General features: G+C 43.3%; 2 protein-coding genes across 7 annotated transcripts in view; both read left to right on the top strand.

Annotated features, from left to right (window-relative positions):
- Positions 1-21280, top strand: part of LOC309534386 (uncharacterized protein) — a gene marked incomplete at its 3' end in the record, with an annotated part of 296522 nt that overhangs the window by 220202 nt on the left and 55040 nt on the right. The window lies entirely within an intron of this gene.
- The window catches only part of PLEKHH1 (pleckstrin homology, MyTH4 and FERM domain containing H1), a 56699-nt gene continuing 43666 nt past the window's right edge, over positions 8248-21280 (top strand). For 2 of the 5 annotated variants that reach the window (XM_082223759.1, XM_082223761.1), the window contains exon 1: positions 8248-8509. The gene's annotated coding sequence lies outside the window, so the exon portion shown is untranslated. Of the gene's footprint in view, positions 8510-8567; positions 8632-21280 lie in introns of those variants that run through there. The other 3 variants (XM_082223757.1, XM_082223760.1, XM_082223758.1) reach the window with 2 other exon arrangements.

Genomic DNA, 21280 nt, shown 5'->3' on the forward strand with positions numbered 1-21280 from the left:
TGCTAGCTCTCCGATAAATCAAAGCCAAGCCCCGCAAGAGAAACAGCCCGCAACAGCCAGGAAAGCGCTCACACGGCAAGCAAGGAATAAACGCGCTTCAAGGATCAGTGGCTCAACCTCCCGCCAAATTCAATCTCCTTAACCCGATACAACCTGTCCCGAGCGGTGTGCGGGAAATCCCCGCAGAGCCACGTGGCTGGAGCGAAGGAGGAAGGTTTCAGTAGGGAGGCTGCTCCGGAGTAATCAGCTGGCTGGCGGCTGCCGGAGCCAAGCAGCTCTCGGAGGTGTAGCCGCCGCCCGTGGTCTGCGGACGCGATGCTTGATCCTTCCTCCTCTGCCGGAGACCTACGAGAATAAGCCCCCCAGCAAAAAACCCCAAGTGATTTCAGCTCTTTTTGCTCGCGTTGAAACGGAGCACGCAGGCGGGCAAGGAAGCAAAAATTCCCCGGAAGAGATTTCAGCTCAGAATAAAGGAGCGCTCCGCAGCGCTCCTGCAAAGACCGTGGGGCGACAAGAATGCACCGATCGCTCGGCAGCTAGGCCTAGGAAGATCCGCGCCTGCTGCGCTGAAGCTCCACGTGTCCGAAGAAACGTGGGGCTAGCCGGAGAAGAGAGGGCGAGCCCCCTCCGCTCCGGCCCTAAATAGGGCAAGCCACGCCCCCTCCAGCCAGCCGATTGGCTGGCCAGGAGGCGTGGCCGGATGGGATTCCCCTGCTCTCGCGGGGGCTGAGACCAGCCCCCGCTCACGTGGGGAAGGGCGTGATGCCCGCAACCCCACCTCCTGGGGCAGGCCCGGAAGTGGCTTTGTGGGAAAAGCCCTGAGTTTCCTGGAAGCCCTGTGTATGTTTATAAGAACCCTCAGTCAGATGAGTCAGGGAGAGGAGGGCTGAGCAAGGGGGTATCCTCTCCCCTTCCTGGGAGTGAGATAATCTCCAATCACACACTTCCCTATCAAGGCCTGAGAGATAAGACAGCAGAGAATTCAGCATCTGGCAACAGTTTGCCTGATGTCAGCATGAAGCTGGGGCAAAGGCCAAAACACTCATGGAGAGAAGCTGCTCTCATCTCTTACTTTCCCAACTTTCAATCCCTCAAAGACATTCACACGGCCCTTCTAGCAGGGGCTGATGGGAGTGGGAGGCCAGAATACCTGGACGGCCTCAAGCTGAAGGCTGCTGATGTCTTTAACCTGTGCACACACCTTGTAATACAGGGCAGTATCATTAGGGTCTGGTTACAGAACTGGAGGGCTGATGCTGGGGATATGAGAGATAACAGAGTTTCCCAGTGGCAGAGCTGAATCTGAATGTTATGACAGCTTAAGTCACTGAGAATTTTTAAAAATAGCTTTTCAGAGTGAACCAGGAATCAAGGGTGCCAGGTCCTGGGGACTGAGGCACTGCTCCCCCCAATCTCTTCCTAAGGGGTTGGGCCCCTCAATGTTCAGAGAGACACACCCACCCATGTGACGTCAAGTCAGGCCCTCAATCCTCCAGAGAAGGTGGCGCCTCTGCCAAAAACTGACCTATCCAGAATGCTATGGTTCTTTCTGTTGTGTGTGTGTGTGTGCGCGCGCGCACGCACGCAAATGTGCTCTATCCTCTTGTTCTAGCCACTCTAGTTTATTCCCTGCTTCCACCTGGCTGTCAGTTTTCTTCTTCTCAGCCACTCAACATTCCTTCCCATTGTGTTATTATGGGGCTTCTTTCAGGGTGTGGGCCTGCCTAATTCCCCCCCCCCCTTCTGATTAGTCTATGTGCATGCCTTAAGGTTCCTCCACATTTGCTATTCTGCTCTTTTGTATGTCAATGGTGTCGTCTTTGCTCCAGCTCCATTAGCATGGGAAAACCTGGCTTTGCATCAGTACACAAGATGATGGTGAAGATTCTGAGGCTTCAAGATGGTGACCTTCTTTTCAAAAGTTGTGAATGTGATTTGTGATCAAAAAATAAAATTACCTCCCAAACTGCAACTAAGATACAATAAAGGCAGGAACATTGTTTGAAAGAGCTCACTTTTACTTGAGTATAGTAAAATGAAACTGTGTGTGTAAAAAGTGAATCTGAGTGTGCTTTTGAGACTCTTGAGCGGACATAGGCAAACTTGGCCCTTCATATGTTTTGAGACTACAGATTCCATTATCCCTGACCACTGGTCCTGTTAGCTAGGGATGATGGGAGTTGTAGCCCCAAAACATCTGGAGGGCCGAGTTTGCCTATGCCTGCTCTTGAGGATACAAACAGGCAGGACCAGCCCTACTATGAGGCAGATGCCAGAGTTGCCACAGGCAACAGATACTGAGCTGCAGGAAGTGGACAAAGCTGTGAGGGGCATGTGACTGCCCTATACTCACTACACTAGCCTGCTGCCCTCAAGTGCAGTGGAGGGTACTGCTAATTCACCAGTAATAGAGCAACATTCAACTACCAGTCCAATTGGCTTCTGTATGTGCCTTGGGGGGAGGGCACCATCTTGTCCTGCAACTCAGGCAGCAAAATGTCTTCAGCCAGCCCTGCTAGCAGGGGAGTCTGTGCAACTCTCCTCCCCACTGTGTCTCATTAGCATCCAGTGTTTGCAGTCAACAGGAATACATAGGGTTTAAGGCCCACAGATCTGATTATATAGTACTAACAGTGAGAGGGGTTTTCCCCATTCATTCCCTGTGGCCAATCAAGACACACAAAAGCCTAGTGAAGAGGCTTGGGAGTGCAGAGGAATCACAAAATAGATTGCCTTGTACCTTTTGAGGGAGCACTGCTCTTGCATTCATAAAGGTCACATCACCCCACATACTTCAGTGATGCCAACCACCTAGTTCAGGGTATTTGTTAAAGTTCCCATCCCTGGCTGAGTTCCAAGCAGTTCCATTCCTTGGTTATCTTTCTTTTCTTCTGAATGCATCCATAGTCACAGCAGCTGGGCTTGATCTTGACTTTCGGTGATATATGATGCCTGACATCACTTGCATAGCATTTACCCAGCAACCTGCTGACTCCGAGAAAGGTGCAGCAGGGAGTGCTCTGGTATGCGAGGACATCATGTACTACATGCCGTCCAATACCCGACACACAATATATTGCATAAAACTAATCTGCTAACAAGCACATTCTCCTTTCCTATGGCCTGCCAACTCCTACACCTTTGCCTCTCATTAGTTATCCCTTTGCGTAACCAGGACTAGCCACACAATAGAAATTGATTTATTTATCATTCATCTGTTTCAGTTTTAAGCTACCCAACGTAGATTAAGATATCAGCATATTTGGCAAAACAGTAGGCTTTCAGTACACAACTATAGAACAGTAATGAAGTCAACATTAATAAACAGCCATCAAAGCTGCTGTAATAATGGTACTGTGCCAGCCTATTAAGGCTTCCGTTAAGGTTGGTCTGGAATCATAGAACCATAGAGATGGAAGGGGTTCTAAGGGTCATCTAGTCCAAACTCCTGCAATGCAGGAATCTTAGCTGGATCATACATGACAGATGGCCATCCAACCTCTGCTTAAAAACCTCCAAGGAAGGAGAGTCCACCACCTTTCATGGGAGTCTGTTCCACTGTCGAAGCTGCAGGTAGTGCAGAATGATACAGTAAGTCGGCTACTGACATCAGTATAAAGCTGTGAAGGACTTGGGACCAACGTACCTTCAAAAACACCATCCCTTGTTATATCCTGCCTGGTCACTTAATCTTGGTGTGTGTGGAGGGTTGGGGAGAAACTCTTAGTTTTGTTGAATGTGCCCAAGGTTTGCCTTATGCCCAGGGTCTTTATTGTGTTGGCACCTGCCCTTTGGAATGTGCTTCCAAAGAACATCAGGCAGATACTTACAGTATTGGCCTGTGGGCGCCTTCTTAAAACCTGCCTGTTCACCCAGCCTTTTTTCTGAGCGGGTGATGCAGCTATGTTGACCTATTAATCTGATCTATTGATTTACATTGGGCAAGAAATTCTGGTCCCTTGCAAGTCTACAATTTGATAATTCTATGATCTCATTCCAGGGATCCCTGGCATTGTGGGCTTGGGGGTCTCCCATTCAGTGGTGATGCTCAGTGCCTCCTCTGTTGACACAACTGATATATTGGCCTCTAGTCTGTGCATTGAGGTTAGTGCTGGAATCCAAGGCGATGGCAACATGACTGACACTAATATTTTCATATGAAATACATCCATTTCTGAACTTTTCATTTTGGTGGCTCTCCAAAAGGTGGTGTATCTCTGAATGGGTCTGCATTCAGAAGAAAAGTCAATGAGCATCACATGAAAGAAGCATGAGGGGTAATTGGGCCATACAAAATGAAGGCAAATATACTTCATAAAGAACATGAAAAGTTTTGAAGGTAGGAGAATACACTGCATTCTGACAGCTATGCTTTTTAGCAAAAATATTCCCTAGATGAGCAGAGAACAATGGAGATATAATAAATGCCTCTCAAGTTCTGGACATTTTTTTATTTGTTGCCAGACTCAGAGGTTATTTTCTTTCTCTTTTTCTCAAAAATCCCTTTAGGAAATCCTTAGGCACTTCAGCACTGGTTATTTATTACAATACATTTGCCACCATGCATAATGATTAACATAATTGGAAAGCTCAGTGCCTCTCAGTCTGTTGTCTACCAGGTGCTGTTGTCTGTAAAGCTAGGAATCATTGGGGAAGGGAATGCTTCCCTGAGTGTAAAATGGCAACTACGCCAGTACTAAACTCAGTTCTGTCTAGACGCCATCGTTACTCAAAGCCTGCCAAATATTTTATGTACTGTTATTTCTGGTTTTCTATTTATGCTTGCTTGTATAGATTCTGCTTACCTATTTTTCTTTTCCACTCACAAGTTTCAGCAGACTCCTGTAGCCAACAGGGTTTAACCTTCTGCTCATTAGCTGACAATAAGGACATAAGGAGAACCACCTTGGATCAGACCAAATTCCTATTCAACACCATCTTTCACCTAGTACCAAGACAGGGGCCTCTTGGGAAGCCCACAAGCAGCACCCAGCAGGCCTCTCCTCTTTTTTATAAATCTATTTTTCATTTTCTCATTTTATAAATATTATCACAAAAAATAAATTCACATAAGCATTTTTTAAAAAAACAAATATTAATATTTACCCCCTCCTCCCTTTCAGTCCACAAATATCCACCAGCTTTTGAAGGCAAACATCAGCCAGCTTACATCTACATACATCAGCCTGCTTCTGCCTTGCAGCATCCATCAGCTTCTGAATGTGAACTCCACTGACTTCCACCCACCAACATCTGCCAGTGTCCATTAGGTCCATTACTAGACCATATCAGCCAGCTTCTGAATATGGATATCAGCAGCCTTCAAGACACAATCCCATTCAGCAAGCAAACTTGCCTTATTATCAGTCCATAGCATTCTGCTGGCAGCTGATCGCCTCCTTCCATTTGCCAGTTCACCTCCTCCAAATGGAAGAAACCTGTGCAATGCTGAATGTCACAACCATTGCAAGTTGTGTTCTACTCAAGTGCTTTGTGACATCACAAGCAGTCCACAGACAATGGCAACAATTGTGGAGGCATCATCTTCATCTCTTCAGACCTCACAATTGTGGGCACCTCGTACAGAGATTTGTGGAAAATGTTGTAGCACACACTCTTCATCTGTACCTATCATGGGCAGGGGAGCATCATAGGGGATCTTTTCCAGCATAAGGCCTGCATTCCTTTGTAGGGGAACATCCAGGGGCTGTATGCCAGTGTTGGACAGGGTCACAGGCATAGAAGTGGAACAACAAATGTGACTCTTATCTTTGTACCATGGGCTCCATTCCAGCTATGCAAAACCCATAAGTTTCTATGGCCTCCCATCACTCAACCCAGCTAAGCAAAAAGCACCATCCCAGTTCAAGGATACTTTCCAGGCCAAAGTACTCAAGAGTACAGAACAAGGCTGATGAGAGGCATGGCATAAGGAACATCCTGAGAATCAGAGAGAGTAGCCTGAAGGACCACGTCTGGCCCACAGGGTAGAGCTTCCCTACTTCTGCATTAAAATAAATGATAACTGTAGCTTGTTCGGGGTGCTGAGAGTTGTTAGAAGACCCATTTTCCCTTCACACAGCTACATTTCCCAGAGTTCCCTGGGAAGAGAGATTGATTGTGAAACTACTCTAAGAATTGTAGCTCTGTTAGGGGTATAGGGGTCTCCTCACAATTCTCAGCACCCTTAATAAACTACAGTTCCAAATATTCTTCGGCAGGGGAAGCAATGTATGTTCAAAGTTGTGTAATACAGCTTTAAATGTATGGTGTGACCTGCATGTTGTGTTATCATGAATTATATCACAATTGGCACAATAACACTATTGTGCATTTTTTCCTGTAGAGGGTAGTAACACACAATGTTTGCATGTTCCACACCTGCCTTCTGTTCCTGAACTGCTTCACTGCCCTGTGTGACAGTTCTTAGGAAAGGAAAAGTAATATGATGGGTTTGGTCATCCTAAGACCTACTTCTTTGGAGAAATACCTCCAAATGACTCTACTCCCTTGAAAATATATGGGAGGAGCAACAAGAACAACAGCAACAGGGTATTTAGTTTCCAATGTCTTTGTGACATAACACCACCAACCAATATGCTAGTGCATATGGGAAGACTGAGTGAGACCATACTGATAATACTAGCCCAGTATTGCTTCCCCTGTTTGACAGAGGCATTCCTGAGTTCTGGACAGGGGATTTTCTGAGCCCTATTCTGGATATGCTAGAGACTGATGCTGGAATCCTCTGTATGTAAAGCATGTGCTCTGCAACTGAATTTTGGCCATTCCTTATTCCTCTTTTAATCGTATTATTTCACCATAACACTGAACAGTGACAAATATTCAACTACTGCTGGTTCAAAAGATTACCAAGCAACCAACAAGTTCTCTACTCGTTTAGCAGGTAAATTGACTTTATCTTGTAAACAGAATCCACTAGGAATCCTTATGCTAAGTAATATATAAAAGTACCCTTGATAGCTCTGGTTTAACTCATTGGTTGCTGCTTATACCAGACTAACTGCACAATCCTAAACATGCTTATTACACAGAAGTAAGTCCCTTGGACTTATCTCTGTAAGTAAGGCTATGTACACAGCCCTCACAACTGTGTTTGAGTCACATTTGCACACTCTTGTACACACCAAATAGAGGGTAGGGAGGTTGAACCCGATGTGCATTACCTGTTTGGTTTCCCTGCCCCTACAACCCGTCATTTGCACATGGACAATGGGTGTCTCAAATGCACACACCTCAGCTTAACTGTGAAGTGAATGTGCCTTAGGTTTTCCCTTCATATTGGAGTTAGTTTAAGGGAAAACACATCAAACAATAGTATTTTTCAAGAAACCACAGGCCAGCTCTGTGTTGTCGATAACGTTGTGTGTACACAGATTCAAACGCCAGCATGCACCAGAGCCAGAGTAAATGGTAATGTGTGCAGAGTCTGAATGCATTTAGGATTGCAGTGAAGACTGAGTAGTTCCTTATATGATGCGGTGTGGTTGCATCACGGCAAGCACTACCAGTGTGGCTAAGATCCACTTTCCTTTTATAACTTAGACATGTATAGATCATATAGATAACTAAGACCACTTGCGTATTATTATGCCAACACATGTGGAAAGGGCACAATTCGTTGCTGGATATTGTGTGCTACAGTATTTGCACCAAAATGTCTTGGCTTTCCTTCCCCCCAACTCCTCCTCCCACAAAACCTTTTCATCTTTTGACATTTTAAAAAATCATAATCATGATTCTGGAACTCAGCTGCTTAAAAAAATTCTTTTTCAAATTCCTTATTTTATTTTTTTAAATCAAATTTAGGATTTGTGTATTGTGTAGGGGTATGTACATGGGTGTAGCGGGGGGAAGGGAGCTGCAGCTGCCCCCTCCATCAATAAAAATCAATAAAAATACATAGCTAGCTGAGGTTCTGTCCTGTCCCCCCAGCAAAAATCCTGGTTACTTTACGCCCATTTGTATGTAGCTTTCTGGAAGAGAATGGATGCATCTAGAGTGAGTATTTCTTCTTTGGGACAATGCCTGGCCAAGCTGAAATGAAAGAAAACGTGACAAGAGTGCTTGTCGGTACAAAAGAAGGCCATTTCCCACACAGACACACAAAAGATCACAGAGAAATCCTGTGGGTGGGAAGTCAGTTCCCTGCTGTTTTATTTTGGAGGGGAGGCAGCCTAACCTGATCTTATTGTCAGGCAAGGGGTTAAAAGTGTAGTGCCGATGATGTCAGTTCCTGTGCTTCTTTGGAGGGCTGGCTGTGCTATTTGAGCCAGGCTCTCCCGCTTGAAGGAAAAGAGGGAGAAGCAGAGAACGGGGAAAGGCTGAATGGGACTCGAGCGTAGCTGTTGTGTGCATGACTTTCGTGAGACCCTCTTCCCCTCAGGGCAGCAGCAGCCCTCGTTTGCCTGGAGGTGAGCGGCAGGAGGATGGCAACACTCTGTTCCTGAGCACAATATAACCTTGTTCTGACCAAGAACAATACAAGGTCAGTCGCAACTTGGGGAGCGGGGGGGGGAGGCTTCTGCTGTCTTGGCTCTTTGCTTCCAGTGCCCGGCTTGCTTCAGCCCTCCCTCCTTCTCCTCCTGCTGCTAGAGCAGCCTGCCCAAGGTGAGAGACTGTGTGAGGCTGGGGGTGTGCGGGGCGATCTTTGCTTTTTCCTCTTATTTCCAAAACTGATTTAAGCAGGGTTTAAAACTTTAGGGCAGAAAGGGATGATTGCTATAACATGTTTGTACTGTGTACTGGAAATCACTACCTGCGGTGTTGTATTACTTTGATACCTTCTTTCATTTAAAATTACTAGGAGAGAAGGGAGTAGGTAAATGTCCTCTTTTATGGAATGCGTTATCTTATTATTACAGATGACTTGGTGTGAACTGGTTATGAGCGATGTAATGAATGGGTGGTGTAAACTAGCAGCCTTAACCATTGCCATCTCCGGCAAGTAGTAAACAGTTTGGGGCTTCAATTCTAAACACGTTCAGGTTCGAGAAACAAGCCCCATTGAACTCTGAGGGACTTACTTCTGCATAAACATATTTAGGATTGTGCTGTTGGTCTTTTAAAAACAGCTGGCACAAAGAATTGGTACATTAACCAGGACTATCAAGGGTACTTTCATTTACTGCCCAAGATGGGTATTGCCTAGTGGAAGGATGAAGTTTACAAGAGAAACTTAACTCTGTGGTCACTTTACCTGCTAAATTAAGCAATTAAGATTCTCCTGAGGACTATTTGTTTAAACTTTAAATGATTACCATGTTAGCCTCATCTTCAATAGCTGAGGTGTTTGCTTATAGTTATTTCTTTTTGTTCATGTATTGAACAAAATTAGTTCTTTCAAAGCTCTAGGTGGCTTAGAAAATTGATAAAATCAACATCAGCACATAAAATCAATTAAAGTAGAATAAAACATACACAAGTAACATTAAAGCAGCAGAAAGATAAAACTACAGTAAAAAGAATCCTAGTTTTAAAAAGTGCTTTGTGCTTTTACCTGAAATTTAAAATGAGACACATTGATGATTCATCTCCATGGGAACCTCATTCCATAACTGTGAGGCTACAACTGAAAAGGCCTTGTTCCTTCCCACAATTGATTTAGGTGCTTTTATAAATAGGATGCAAAGCACAGTGCATTTTACGAATCTTAAAAAGCAAAAGAACAACAAATGGGATATGTGCTTAATTTAAGGAGTTGCTCTCTGAGATATGCAGGTGCAAACCATAAGATGCAGTGCTTATACAATACTATTACAATGGAATGGTGATTGTGCCACCATCTTGCCTGGTTAGACACACATGCACAATTGTTAAAGTGTAGTGTCCTCCGTTTGTTTCACCAACAAAACCTTTAGAGCAGCAGTTATCATATTAAATACCGTGCCCATACTAGCTCCCATGGGGTGCATGGGGTGTTAGGATAGTACGTCTGGTAGGGAACACATTGTGTTCCTTCTAGGGTAGTTTGTCCACCTTTGGTTCCCATGGATGCCAACAATAACTAGCTCCCAAAAGAGCCTGTACAGTGGTACCTCAGGTTACATACGCTTCAGGTTACAGACTCTGCTAACTCAGAAATAGTGCTTCAGGTTAAGAACTTTGCTTCAGGCTGAGAACAGAAATCGTGCTCTGGCGGTGCGGCGGCAGCAGGAAGCCTCATTAGTTACAGTGGTGCTTCAGGTTAAGAACAGTTTCAGGTTAAGTACGGACCTCCAGAACGAATTAAGTACTTAACCTGAGGTACCACTGTATTAGGGACGCGGGTGGCGCTGTGGGTAAAACCTCAGCACCTAGGACTTGCTGATCGCATGGTCGGCGGTTCGAATCCCCGCGGCGGGGTGCGCTCCCGTTGTTCGGTCCCAGCGCCTGCCAACCTAGCAGTTCGAAAGCACCCCTGGGTGCAAGTAGATAAATAGGGACCGCTTACCAGCGGGAAGGTAAACGGTGTTCTGTGTGCTGCGCTGGCTCGCCAGATGCAGCTTGTCACGCTGGCCACGTGACCCGGAAGTGTCTGTGCGGACAGCGCTGGCTCCCGGCCTATAGAGTGAGATGAGCGCACAACCCTAGAGTCTGTCAAGACTGGCCCGTACAGGCAGGGGTACCTTTACCTTTACCACTGTACTAAACTCATTGGGTTATACCCAACTTTAGTCATACTGAGACTAAACCCATTGAAATCAATGGACAAGTAGCTTCTGTCCATTAATTTTAATTGGTATGCTTTGAATGTGATGGATTAGTTGGATATCACCCCCTGAGACTAGGCAAGATTTAAAACTGGCAAAGCCTCATTGAGCAGAACAATTTTAAGAGGAGCTTGAAAGTGATCTCCTTGTGAATTTCCCACCTTCACTTTCTTTCATAATTACAAATATATAGTGCTATTCGCAATGGAATAACCCACACAAAAGTGAGTATCAGTATGGTAGTGCATTCCACCAGCTGCATACAGTTTGAGATGAAACCAGATAATATAGATATGAAACTTCTGAAGTGGTAAAGTGAACTGCAGTCCTAAAATGTCTGTTTTCCCGGATAAATGTGTATAGCATTGCAGTCTTAATTTGAGATGGCAAATGAGCACAGGTGCCAGGAAATGGTCTTTAGTATTGCACCTTGGTGCAAGTATATATGAAACACCAGGACTGCAATATCTAATGAATTAGAAACATTTTAATTGACAAAAAGATACAGTAGTCCAGGTCAGGTCACACCAAGACAGAATAGTGTGGTCCTATGTACTTCCCTTTATCTGAACACTATTTATCTGTTGTTGCAACCTAGAATTGAAATTGGCTACCCCCTAAAACTCATATGATTATTCGACTAAGGGCTACCATCCAAGTAAAGAAATCTACGTAATGCATGTGTTTGTAAAGAAATGTAATTGCATTAATATGTATTTCACATGATACACATATCTTTAAAATGCTATGTTGATTAGTTTGTATACCTTTGACATAATGAGAAGTGAAAAAAGAAAGGATAAGTAGTTAGGTTCTGCTATGTAATGGTTATGTTAGATGCAAAACCAACATTTTTGGGTAAATAAACTGTGTTTTTAAAAAGGCATATGTACGGACATGTTTTCTCCAGAAAACTGCATGTACTACCATTATAACCTCTAAGATCAAGCCTTAATGCTGAATCCTTGATTACATTTTTTGCATTCCTCTCTGGATAGATGCATTCATAGTAGATATCATAAGATTGTCTGCAAATGACACAATACACCTACTAATCTAGTACTGCCAAGTGATTTATTATTGCAAAATGGGTGGTAGGCTTTTGATTATGATGAATACAATTTGTTCTAAGCTCTTGTAACTTTTTTAAAAAAAACAAGCAGACAGAAGAAATTCAATGTTGTTTTTTCCTAATCATTACAAGTTTATCTCTTGATACAAGCAAGGACTCAGCTGGCTTTATGCTGTGTCTTTCACCTCAAGCCTGTTCTCCCATGAGAAAAGAATGCTGTCCATGATTTCATTATAAGTAATAGATCCAATGTTGCCTTCCTGCAATAAGGCACCATGTTCTGCTTAACAAAAGGGGTAACTAGGGGCCAGATCTTTAGCTTTTTGGCCTTGATACGGAATTTTACTGCACCTATGCCTGTTAGGATTTTCCCTATTGATATATATATATATATATATATATATATATATATATATATATATGCTTTCGTAGATTTTCACAGGTACAGGAATGCAGGTTTTGGTGTCTTCGGGTGTATTCCCGTGTAAGAGTTGGGGTGTCTGGGCGACGTTTCGACGAGGTCTCACTCGTCATCTTCAGGCTGGTGCTTTCGGCTTCTTGTTACTGGAACAGAGCAGGATCTTAGTGTTTGAGTTCCTATAAATACTGTTGAGGGGGTGTGGTGTATAGCCTCCAACGTTCTGGGCAGAGAGGAAGTTCCTAGATTAGTGTGCCTTTTCTTCTTTTGTTCCTTAATTACTTGAGGGATATCTTGAGTGATTTCATGAGTGATATTCTGAATACCACTTAGGTGGGTCATTAAGTGTGGATTAGTTGCTAAAGCTTTCGTGTCTTGACCTCTTGAGCTTGTGAAGAGTTTTTCGAAGATGGCTGTGCTGCATTTAGTTGTGCTCTGGCTTGGCTTCGTGTATCTGCAATCCCTACACAGATCTGGCTGGCACAGGGCACAAAACCACAGCTCGCCCCTATACACGAAGCCAAGCCAGAGCACAACTAAATGCAGCACAGCCATCTTCGAAAAACTGGTATTCAGAATATCACTCATGAAATCACTCAAGATATCCCTCAAGTAATTAAGGAACAAAAGAAGAAAAGGCACACTAATCTAGGAACTTCCTCTCTGCCCAGAACGTTGGAGGCTATACACCACACCCCCTCAACAGTATTTATAGGAACTCAAACACTAAGATCCTGCTCTGTTCCAGTAACAAGAAGCCGAAAGCACCAGCCTGAAGATGACGAGTGAGACCTCGTCGAAACGTCGCCCAGACACCCCAACTCTTACACGGGAATACACCCGAAGACACCAAAACCTGCATATATATATATATATATATATATATATATATGCAGGTTTTGGTGTCTTCGGGTGTCTTCCCGTGTAAGAGTCGGGGTGTCTGTGCGACGTTTCGACGAGGTTTCGCACAGACACCCCGACTCTTACACGGGAAGACACCCGAAGACACCAAAACCTGCATTCCTGTACCCGTGAAAATCTACGAAAGCATATATATATATATATATATATATATATATATATATATATACACAGAATCTTGCTCAGCAGTGGGTGGTGGGGTGGGCACTGGCGGAGGTATGGGGGTGCAGAGGGAGCGGACCGCCCCTGGCACTACTATTCCAGGACACGCACCACGCCCCCACAGGCAGAGAGGCAAGCCCCAGAACACGCGCTACACCCCTGTGGGCAGCTTGCCACGCCCCCGGGATGTGCACCATCCCCCTGGGGGGGCCAGTCACGCCCCCGCCAGCTCTCTGCCCCCGGTAGTGGAGCAAACAGCTTCACCATTGGGGGTGGGGTGCCACCGCTCAACTGACTGCTTAGTAGTTCTGTTGCTATGGCTTTTTGAGAAGTAGATGGGAAGGGAGGAGGCTGCAGCAAGGTTTGTGCGGTACAGATGCAGCAGCAGAACCAACTGAGTGCCTCCTTCCAGTGTGTTTCCAACCTGCCATCTTCTCTGCCACCTTGCCCTTCACCCTCTGCCACTCAGTGAACAGCAGTGATGTGACTGACTAGAGGCCATATGAGCAGGGGTGCCCCTCCATACTGTCCGATACTGATCTTTCCATATTGCAGTGAAAGAAGTAATACCGTTGTTGCTTTAACTTACTTTTGTCTTGGATGCCTGGACAGTACAATTTTCATTATTCTGTAGTGTTTAGTATGTGTGTTCCATTTCAATAGAAAGATAATGGAATGGCAGACCTGAAAATTAATTGGAGGTGGGGAGGGGCTCTCCCTTGCTGGAGTGTTTGCTGGACAGCAATCCACTGGCGATGTTCCTCTAGCTCTGGATGTCCTTCATTGAGCAGGACGCTGTACTAGGTAGCCTACAAGGCCCCCTCCGACTCCACAAATCTGTGATGATGCATATTATATAGGCAAGTTTCTTCCTCACCCTCTCCTATCCTCGGCATGTCAGGTTTGACAAGATGTGAGTGTAGAGAACCAAACTGGAAGTGCATCATCTAGCCATTCTTCAAAATAGGCTGCTCCAAGGTAGACTTCCGGAGGCGGCGCGAAGCAAGTAATGGCGGTCCTCTTTGCGCTGCGAAGAGGGGCTCCGCAGGAAAGGGTCGTTCGCTGCGGCAAAGCGACGACCCACTAAGAAAAACCACGAGCAGAGTGAGCTCGTGGCCGTGGGATCCGGCGGGCACCAAGAGCGACCCCCGAAACGAAGAAGGGACCCCGTAAGGGGTTCCGGAAGCGCGGAGGGGAAGCGGTGCTGTGGATTCATCGCTCTTTCTGCGGGAGTGAAGCCGCGCGGCTGTTACTGATGAGCGCCGACCTTTCTTCCTTCTACATTGGATTACAAATCAACTACTCGTGAGTAAGACTTACTCGAAATTGGATTACAAATTTATGAATTCGGCTGAAAGCGGGAGACGAGAAAAAGGAAGTCCGTCTCCCGACGATGCTTAGTGATCAAAGGCAAAGATCTGACAAGCTGGAAGCAGCACAGAGAGGTTTTAAAGTGAGAGACATCATACGTCCAGAGAAGTCGGAAATTGAAGGAGGCAAGTTACTCTTATTTTCTTGTTATTTTCTGTACCTTATTTGGGGACTTTCTCCTCTGCTAGACCTTTAAAAACTTTAAAGACTTTAATACCCCCAGTCTCCGGACTTGCAGCGGGACAAAAGGTTACTTTGCGGATACATTTACAACCTGAAATGGATATTTAGAGGCATTACTGTTGGATACAATTAAACAACTGTACCCTGCACCTTTTAAGAAACTTGTGGCAACATTGTGAGAGCTCTGCCAGAGGGAAAAGGTCTTTTCCAAGGATTATTGTTAATTTACTTAACTGAAGGAACTTTAATGGCGACTGAAACTTTGTTTCTTCTTTCCTGAACTGTAACATCACTCCCTCTAGTGGAGTTTGGGATTTACAACTTTCTGGGAACCAACTTTGCTTTGTCTCTCTGTGGTTTGGTTGTTTACTCCAAGGCCTGTCTTTCTCATGAAACTTTTGACAGTTTGACCTTGAATCCTAAGACGGGTGTGGAATGAGTGACAGAGTGAAAACAAGAGCTGCGTCGAAGGCAGGGAAAGGCAAACTGACACAAACAACCCTGTTTTCTCAGGGACGTAGATCTTCGGTCCCTGCTGTTTTACAGACTGCACCCTCGCCAACAACTCCAGCTGAAGAAGCTGAACAATTAACAGGCGAGGATATGGCATCTGGAGGATCTAACACTTTGCTAGAGGAAATGCTACAACAATTCGCAATTTTGAATAAAAAAGTGGATGATCAAACTGCAAAAATTGACTTAGCCACATCCTCAATTACCAAACTTTCAGAACAGGTGGCTAAACACTCACAAGATATTGGTAATCTAAACGACGTAACATCTGAAAATCGAAAATTGGCGGAGGCTGCGATTGGGAAAGCAGAGGCTGCAGCCAAAGGAGTGGAGGAACTGAAAGGAGAGGTAAGGCCGCTCCACAAACATATTACGGACCAGCAGGCCTACCTGTCTTTGGTGGAATTGCGAAACAGGGAAAATAATTTGAGATTACGCTCTATCCCAGAGATTGAGAAAGAGGATTTGACTGGTTTCTTAACGGCAGAATTTTCCAAATTCTGGGGTATAAATCAAGATACAGACTTCAAAATAACGACTGCATTTAGATTGGGAAGAGTTGCCGGGAAGGACAGGCCTAGAGACTGTTTGATTATTTTAAGGACTAAACAGGAGAGAGACAAGCTACTTGATTTACATTTCAACAAAGCACTTGTGATCCAGGACAGAAGAGCACAAATTTACAAGGATATTCCTAAACAATTACTGGATCTAAGAGCTAACTATACGGATCTAGCTGGACTTTTGAGAGGTAACGGAATACCTTACAGGTGGGAGTTTCCACAAGGTCTTTCGTTTAAATACAAAGGAAAGAAGATAAAAATCAAAACGAAAGAGGATAGCCAGAAGTTTCTACACGATCACGGAGAAGACTTACAGAAAGGAGCGGCAGCTATTTGGCCACCACCAGAGTTAGGAAAAGAGTTACCACCCTCGGATTCGGACAAAAAAGAAGATACCCAACAAGAGTAACAACAGATTGACACAAGATGTCTTTGCAGCTGTATAGTTGGAACATTAATGGCGCGAATTCCCCTGAAAAACGCAAAAGGATCTTCCATATTTTAAAGAAAGAGAATTTGGATATAATTTGTTTGCAAGAAACACATGTGACCAGGCTACACAGGAAGGTGTTAACAAATAAAAGATTAGGCCAAGAATTTATCTCATCAGACAGAGTAAAGAAGAGAGGCGTGGTGATTTACGCCAAAGAGAATCTTTCACCAAAATTTTTGTTTAAAGATGAACAAGGAAGAATCCTGGCTATTGAAATTTCGATCCAAGGAGAAAAAGTTTTGATATTGGGAATTTATGCACCAAATGAGGGGAAATCAGAATTTTATAAGAAGCTGCATGAGACATTATTGGACTATCTGGACTATTCTAACATCATTATGATGGGAGATATGAATGGGGTTGTCTCTACTTTGATGGATAAGTCACAGAATCAGAACTTGACTAAAGATGGAAGACTACCAAAAACTTTTTTTGAACTAACTGACAATATGGATTTAATCGATCTATGGAGGACGAGAAACCCCCTAGGTAAAGAAGGAACTTTCTTTTCTGAAGCCCACCTGTCATGGACAAGAATCGACCAAATTTGGACAACTAGAGGGCTGGCACCTAAGACTACAAAAATAGAAATCTGCCCAAAGACTTGCTCCGACCATAACGCTTTGAAAATGGAAATGAGATTTACTACTGCCGATTCCTTCAGATGGAAAATGAATGACAACCTGCTAAGAGATCAAGAGATTGTAAAGAAGGCCCAAAAAGCTTTAAAGGACTATTTTGAAATCAACTTAAATACCTCGGTGGAAAAAAGAACAATCTGGGACGCGAGTAAAGCTGTTATGAGAGGGTTTCTGATACAACAGAATACGATTAAGAAAAAACTTTGGAATGGTAAAAAAGACAAGATATTGGAGAAGATAAGAGACGGTGAGAAAAAATTAAGATTGAATCCAAAATCAAAAGAGACTCTAAGAGAAATTAAATTCCACCAGTCACAATATGCGCAACTGATCAACCAAGAAGTGGAATGGAGAATTAAACAAATGAAACAAAGATCATTTGAGTCGGCAAATAAATGTGGGAAACTGCTAGCTTGGCAGTTGAAAAAGAGACAAAAATTAAATTATGTTACCAATCTAGAAGTTGAAGGAAAGAACATCCAGAAACCCGGAGAAATTAGAAAGTGCTTCCAGAAATATTTCAAAAAATTATACACACAAGGATCCGAGGATGTAGCCGAGATAGAACAATTTTTGAAAGAAAATGGCCTTCCAGAACTATCTCAAGAGAAGAGATCAATCTTGAATTGCAAAATAACACAACAGGAAATTGAGGATGCCATTCAGAATATGCAGTTGGGCAAATCTCCAGGACCGGATGGACTCACCTCCAAGTATTATAGGACGTTAAAAGACTATTTGATACAACCACTAGAGGAGGTTTGCAACCAGATTATGGGGGGAGGGAAGGCACCAGATACGTGGAAAGAAGCATTCATCACACTGATACCTAAAGTGGAAACTGAAAAGACTCAACTTAAGAACTACCGCCCCATCTCACTCCTAAACGTGGATTACAAAATATTTGCGGATGTTTTGGCTAACAGATTTAAAAAAGTATTAAATGAAGTAATCCATAAGGACCAAGCAGGCTTTCTCCCAGGTAGACATTTGTTTGACAACACCAGGAATATTATTGATATTCTGGAACTTTTACAAACAAATATTAACACCAAAGCAGTGTTAATTTTTATTGATGCGGAGAAGGCCTTTGACAATATTTCTTGGAAATTTATGAAGAAAAACTTGGAAGGGATGGGAGTGGGAAGGGGGTTTGAGAATGGAATAGAGGCAATCTATTCTGAACAAAAAGCTAAGTTGATAGTGAACAATGTGGTGACAGAAGAACTTCATATTGAAAAAGGAACACGCCAGGGGTGCCCCCTATCCCCTTTATTGTTTATTTCGGTCCTGGAGGTTTTGCTGAACATGATAAGGGAGGATCGGCAGGTACAAGGAATACGGGTCGGAGCGAAACAATATAAACTGAAAGCATTTGCAGATGATCTGGTTTTAACACTACAGGAGCCAGAACCCAGTACAAAAAGAGTTTTGGATCTGATCCAGAAATTTGGTCGGGTGGCGGGTTTTAAGCTGAACAAGCAAAAAACTAAGGTGTTAGGGAAAAATCTGACGGCTATGGAAACAGAAGGGTTTCAGAAAGAGACAGAACTAAACATTGTTAAAAAAGTGAAATACCTGGGGGTGAACTTGTCTTCTAAGAATTTGAATTTATTTAAAGACAATTATGAGAAATGTTGGCTAGAAGTTAAAAAAGATTTAGAAATTTGGTCAAGACTGAAATTATCCTTGTTAGGCCGAATTGCAGCTATAAAGATGAACGTTTTGCCAAAGATGTTGTTTTTGTTTCAGGCCCTGCAGATTGTGGACAGAGTGGAATGCTTTGGAAAGTGGCAGAAGGATATTTCTAGGTTTGTCTGGCAGGGCAAAAAGCCCCGAATAAAGTTCAAAATATTAACTGATGCAAAAGAGAGAGGGGGGTTTGCCCTGCCGGACTTAAGGTTATATTATGAAGCGGCGGCCTTCTGCTGGATGAAAGATTGGATTTTACTAGAAAACACTGATGTCCTAGATCTGGAAGGCTTTAACAATTCGTTAGGTTGGCATGCGTATTTGTGGTATGACAAGGGTAAATCATATGGAATGTTTAAAAACCATATTGTCAGAAAAGCAATATATATGGTCTGGAAAAAATATAAAGACTTATTGGAGAGTAAAACTCCGAGGTGGATTTCACCAATAGAGGCCAAAGCTCGGAAAACAACCAATATGGAGGCATACTGGCCGAAATATTGGGAAATAATAGAAAATATTGGAGGTAATTGGAGACTGCAGAGCTTTGAAAAACTAAAGGATAAGGTGCAAAATTAGCTGCATTATGCCCAAATTAATGAGGTTTTTAAGTTAGACAAAAAAACAGGTTTCCAGGTGGAAAAATCGAAACTTGAGACAGAATTGCTTGAACCAAAGACCAAGTTATTATCGAGAATGTATAACTTGCTGCTTAAATGGAACACTCAGGATGAGACAGTTAAATCAGCAATGATAAAATGGGCCCAGGACATTGGTTATAATATTATGTCTGAAGACTGGGAAAGGTTATGGACCACCGGTATGAAATTTACTGCATGTAATGCTTTGAAAGAAAACATTATGAAGATGGTATACAGGTGGTACATGACCCCGGTTAAGCTAGCTAAGATTTACCATTTGTCCGATAACAAATGTTGGAAATGCAAGGAAGCTGAGGGGACATTCTTTCACCTCTGGTGGACTTGCCCAAGACTGAAGGCCTTCTGGGAAATGATCTACAATGAGTTAAAAAAGGTGTTTAAGTACACCTTTCCCAAGAAACCAGAGGCCTTCCTTCTGGGCATTGTCGGCCAGAAGGTGTTTAAAAAGGATAGAACCTTTTTTATGTACGCTACAACAGCAGCAAGAATTCTTATCGCCAAGCATTGGAAGACCCAAGATTTGCCCACACTGGAGGACTGGCACTCGCAATTGATGAACTACATGGAACTAGCCGAGATGACTGCAAGGATCCGGGACTTGGGAGAAGAAGCAATGGAGGAGGACTGGAAAAAATTTAAAGACTATTTGCAAAAGTATTATAAGTTATATGAAACATAAGATGTCGTATGATTGGGAACTCAGCTCCAGTAATGAAACTTGAATATTTAAGAAATTTGATAAGATTTATGAAAGAACCAAGATTTAAATGGGTAAAAACGATATTATGGTATATTTTTAGAGTATATGGTGACCAAGAGATTTAAATCTAAATTGCAATTGAAAATATAAAGAAATACACGAAATAAGGGTATAATTTGCTGATAAATTTATTGTTAAGAATGCATTGTGCGGGGGACGGGGGAAGTCCAATGGAAATTTGAAATAAGTCATTGAAGTGGTCGTGTTTCTTTTCTTTTTTATTTCCTTTCTTCTTGTCTTTTCTTTTTATTCTTTGATTGCTCTGTTATTTCTGTAAAAAATGTAATAAAAATTATTATAAAAAAAAAAACAAAATAGGCTGCTCCATTCTGTGGCAAGTGGTCCATAGGATGCAGTATAAAAAGCCTGCAACTCAATCCTAGACATGTCCTCTTGAAAGTAAGTCCCACTGAGATCACTTTCTGGTACACATGCTTAGGCAGCCCAGGTAATTAATGTGATAGGGACATGTGCTCAGTAAAATCTTTAAAGGAGTATTTCCTGTCTCTATACAGTATGTTCATCTTATATGGATGTTCTGTCATTCTGGATTCATGTGATGCTGTGGGCAATTAATTCAGTGCCCCCACATCAGTTCAATGCTCTGAAGCTCACAATAGCTTGATCCAATCATGAATCAGACACACCTGGTAGGGAAAGTGATCAGGAATGGATAGATTGGATAGATGGAGGGCAGCAGAAAAATACAGTGGTCCTCTGCCAAAACATTTCAGCTGTGTTCTTATGTGAGCTGAATGTTCAGACTACACACACACACACACACACACACACACACATTCCATTTGCATGGCTGACTGTACTATGTGCATTGATGGCATCCATGCCACCCTCCTTCCCACATCCAACAGGGTGGAATGGATTAACCCTCAAAGGCAGATTTCCAGTGAAAAACACAAAAAAACGTGCCCTCAAGCTTTTCTGCTCGTTAATTAATTCAGCTTTCTTTTTCAGCACTTTAGTAGTCATAGGTGACAGACAAAAAATTCTATGCAGGATGGCCAAGGAGAGAGGGAGCGTTCCATCACTTCTCTGTGGCCAACACAGAAACCAAGTGGAGGAGTGAAGTCCCTTTTTCCGCAGGCAGCTTAGAAATGCT

This window comes from Podarcis vaucheri, assembly GCF_965113315.1.
Source record: "Podarcis vaucheri genome assembly, chromosome: 1".
NCBI lineage: Eukaryota > Metazoa > Chordata > Lepidosauria > Squamata > Lacertidae > Podarcis > Podarcis vaucheri.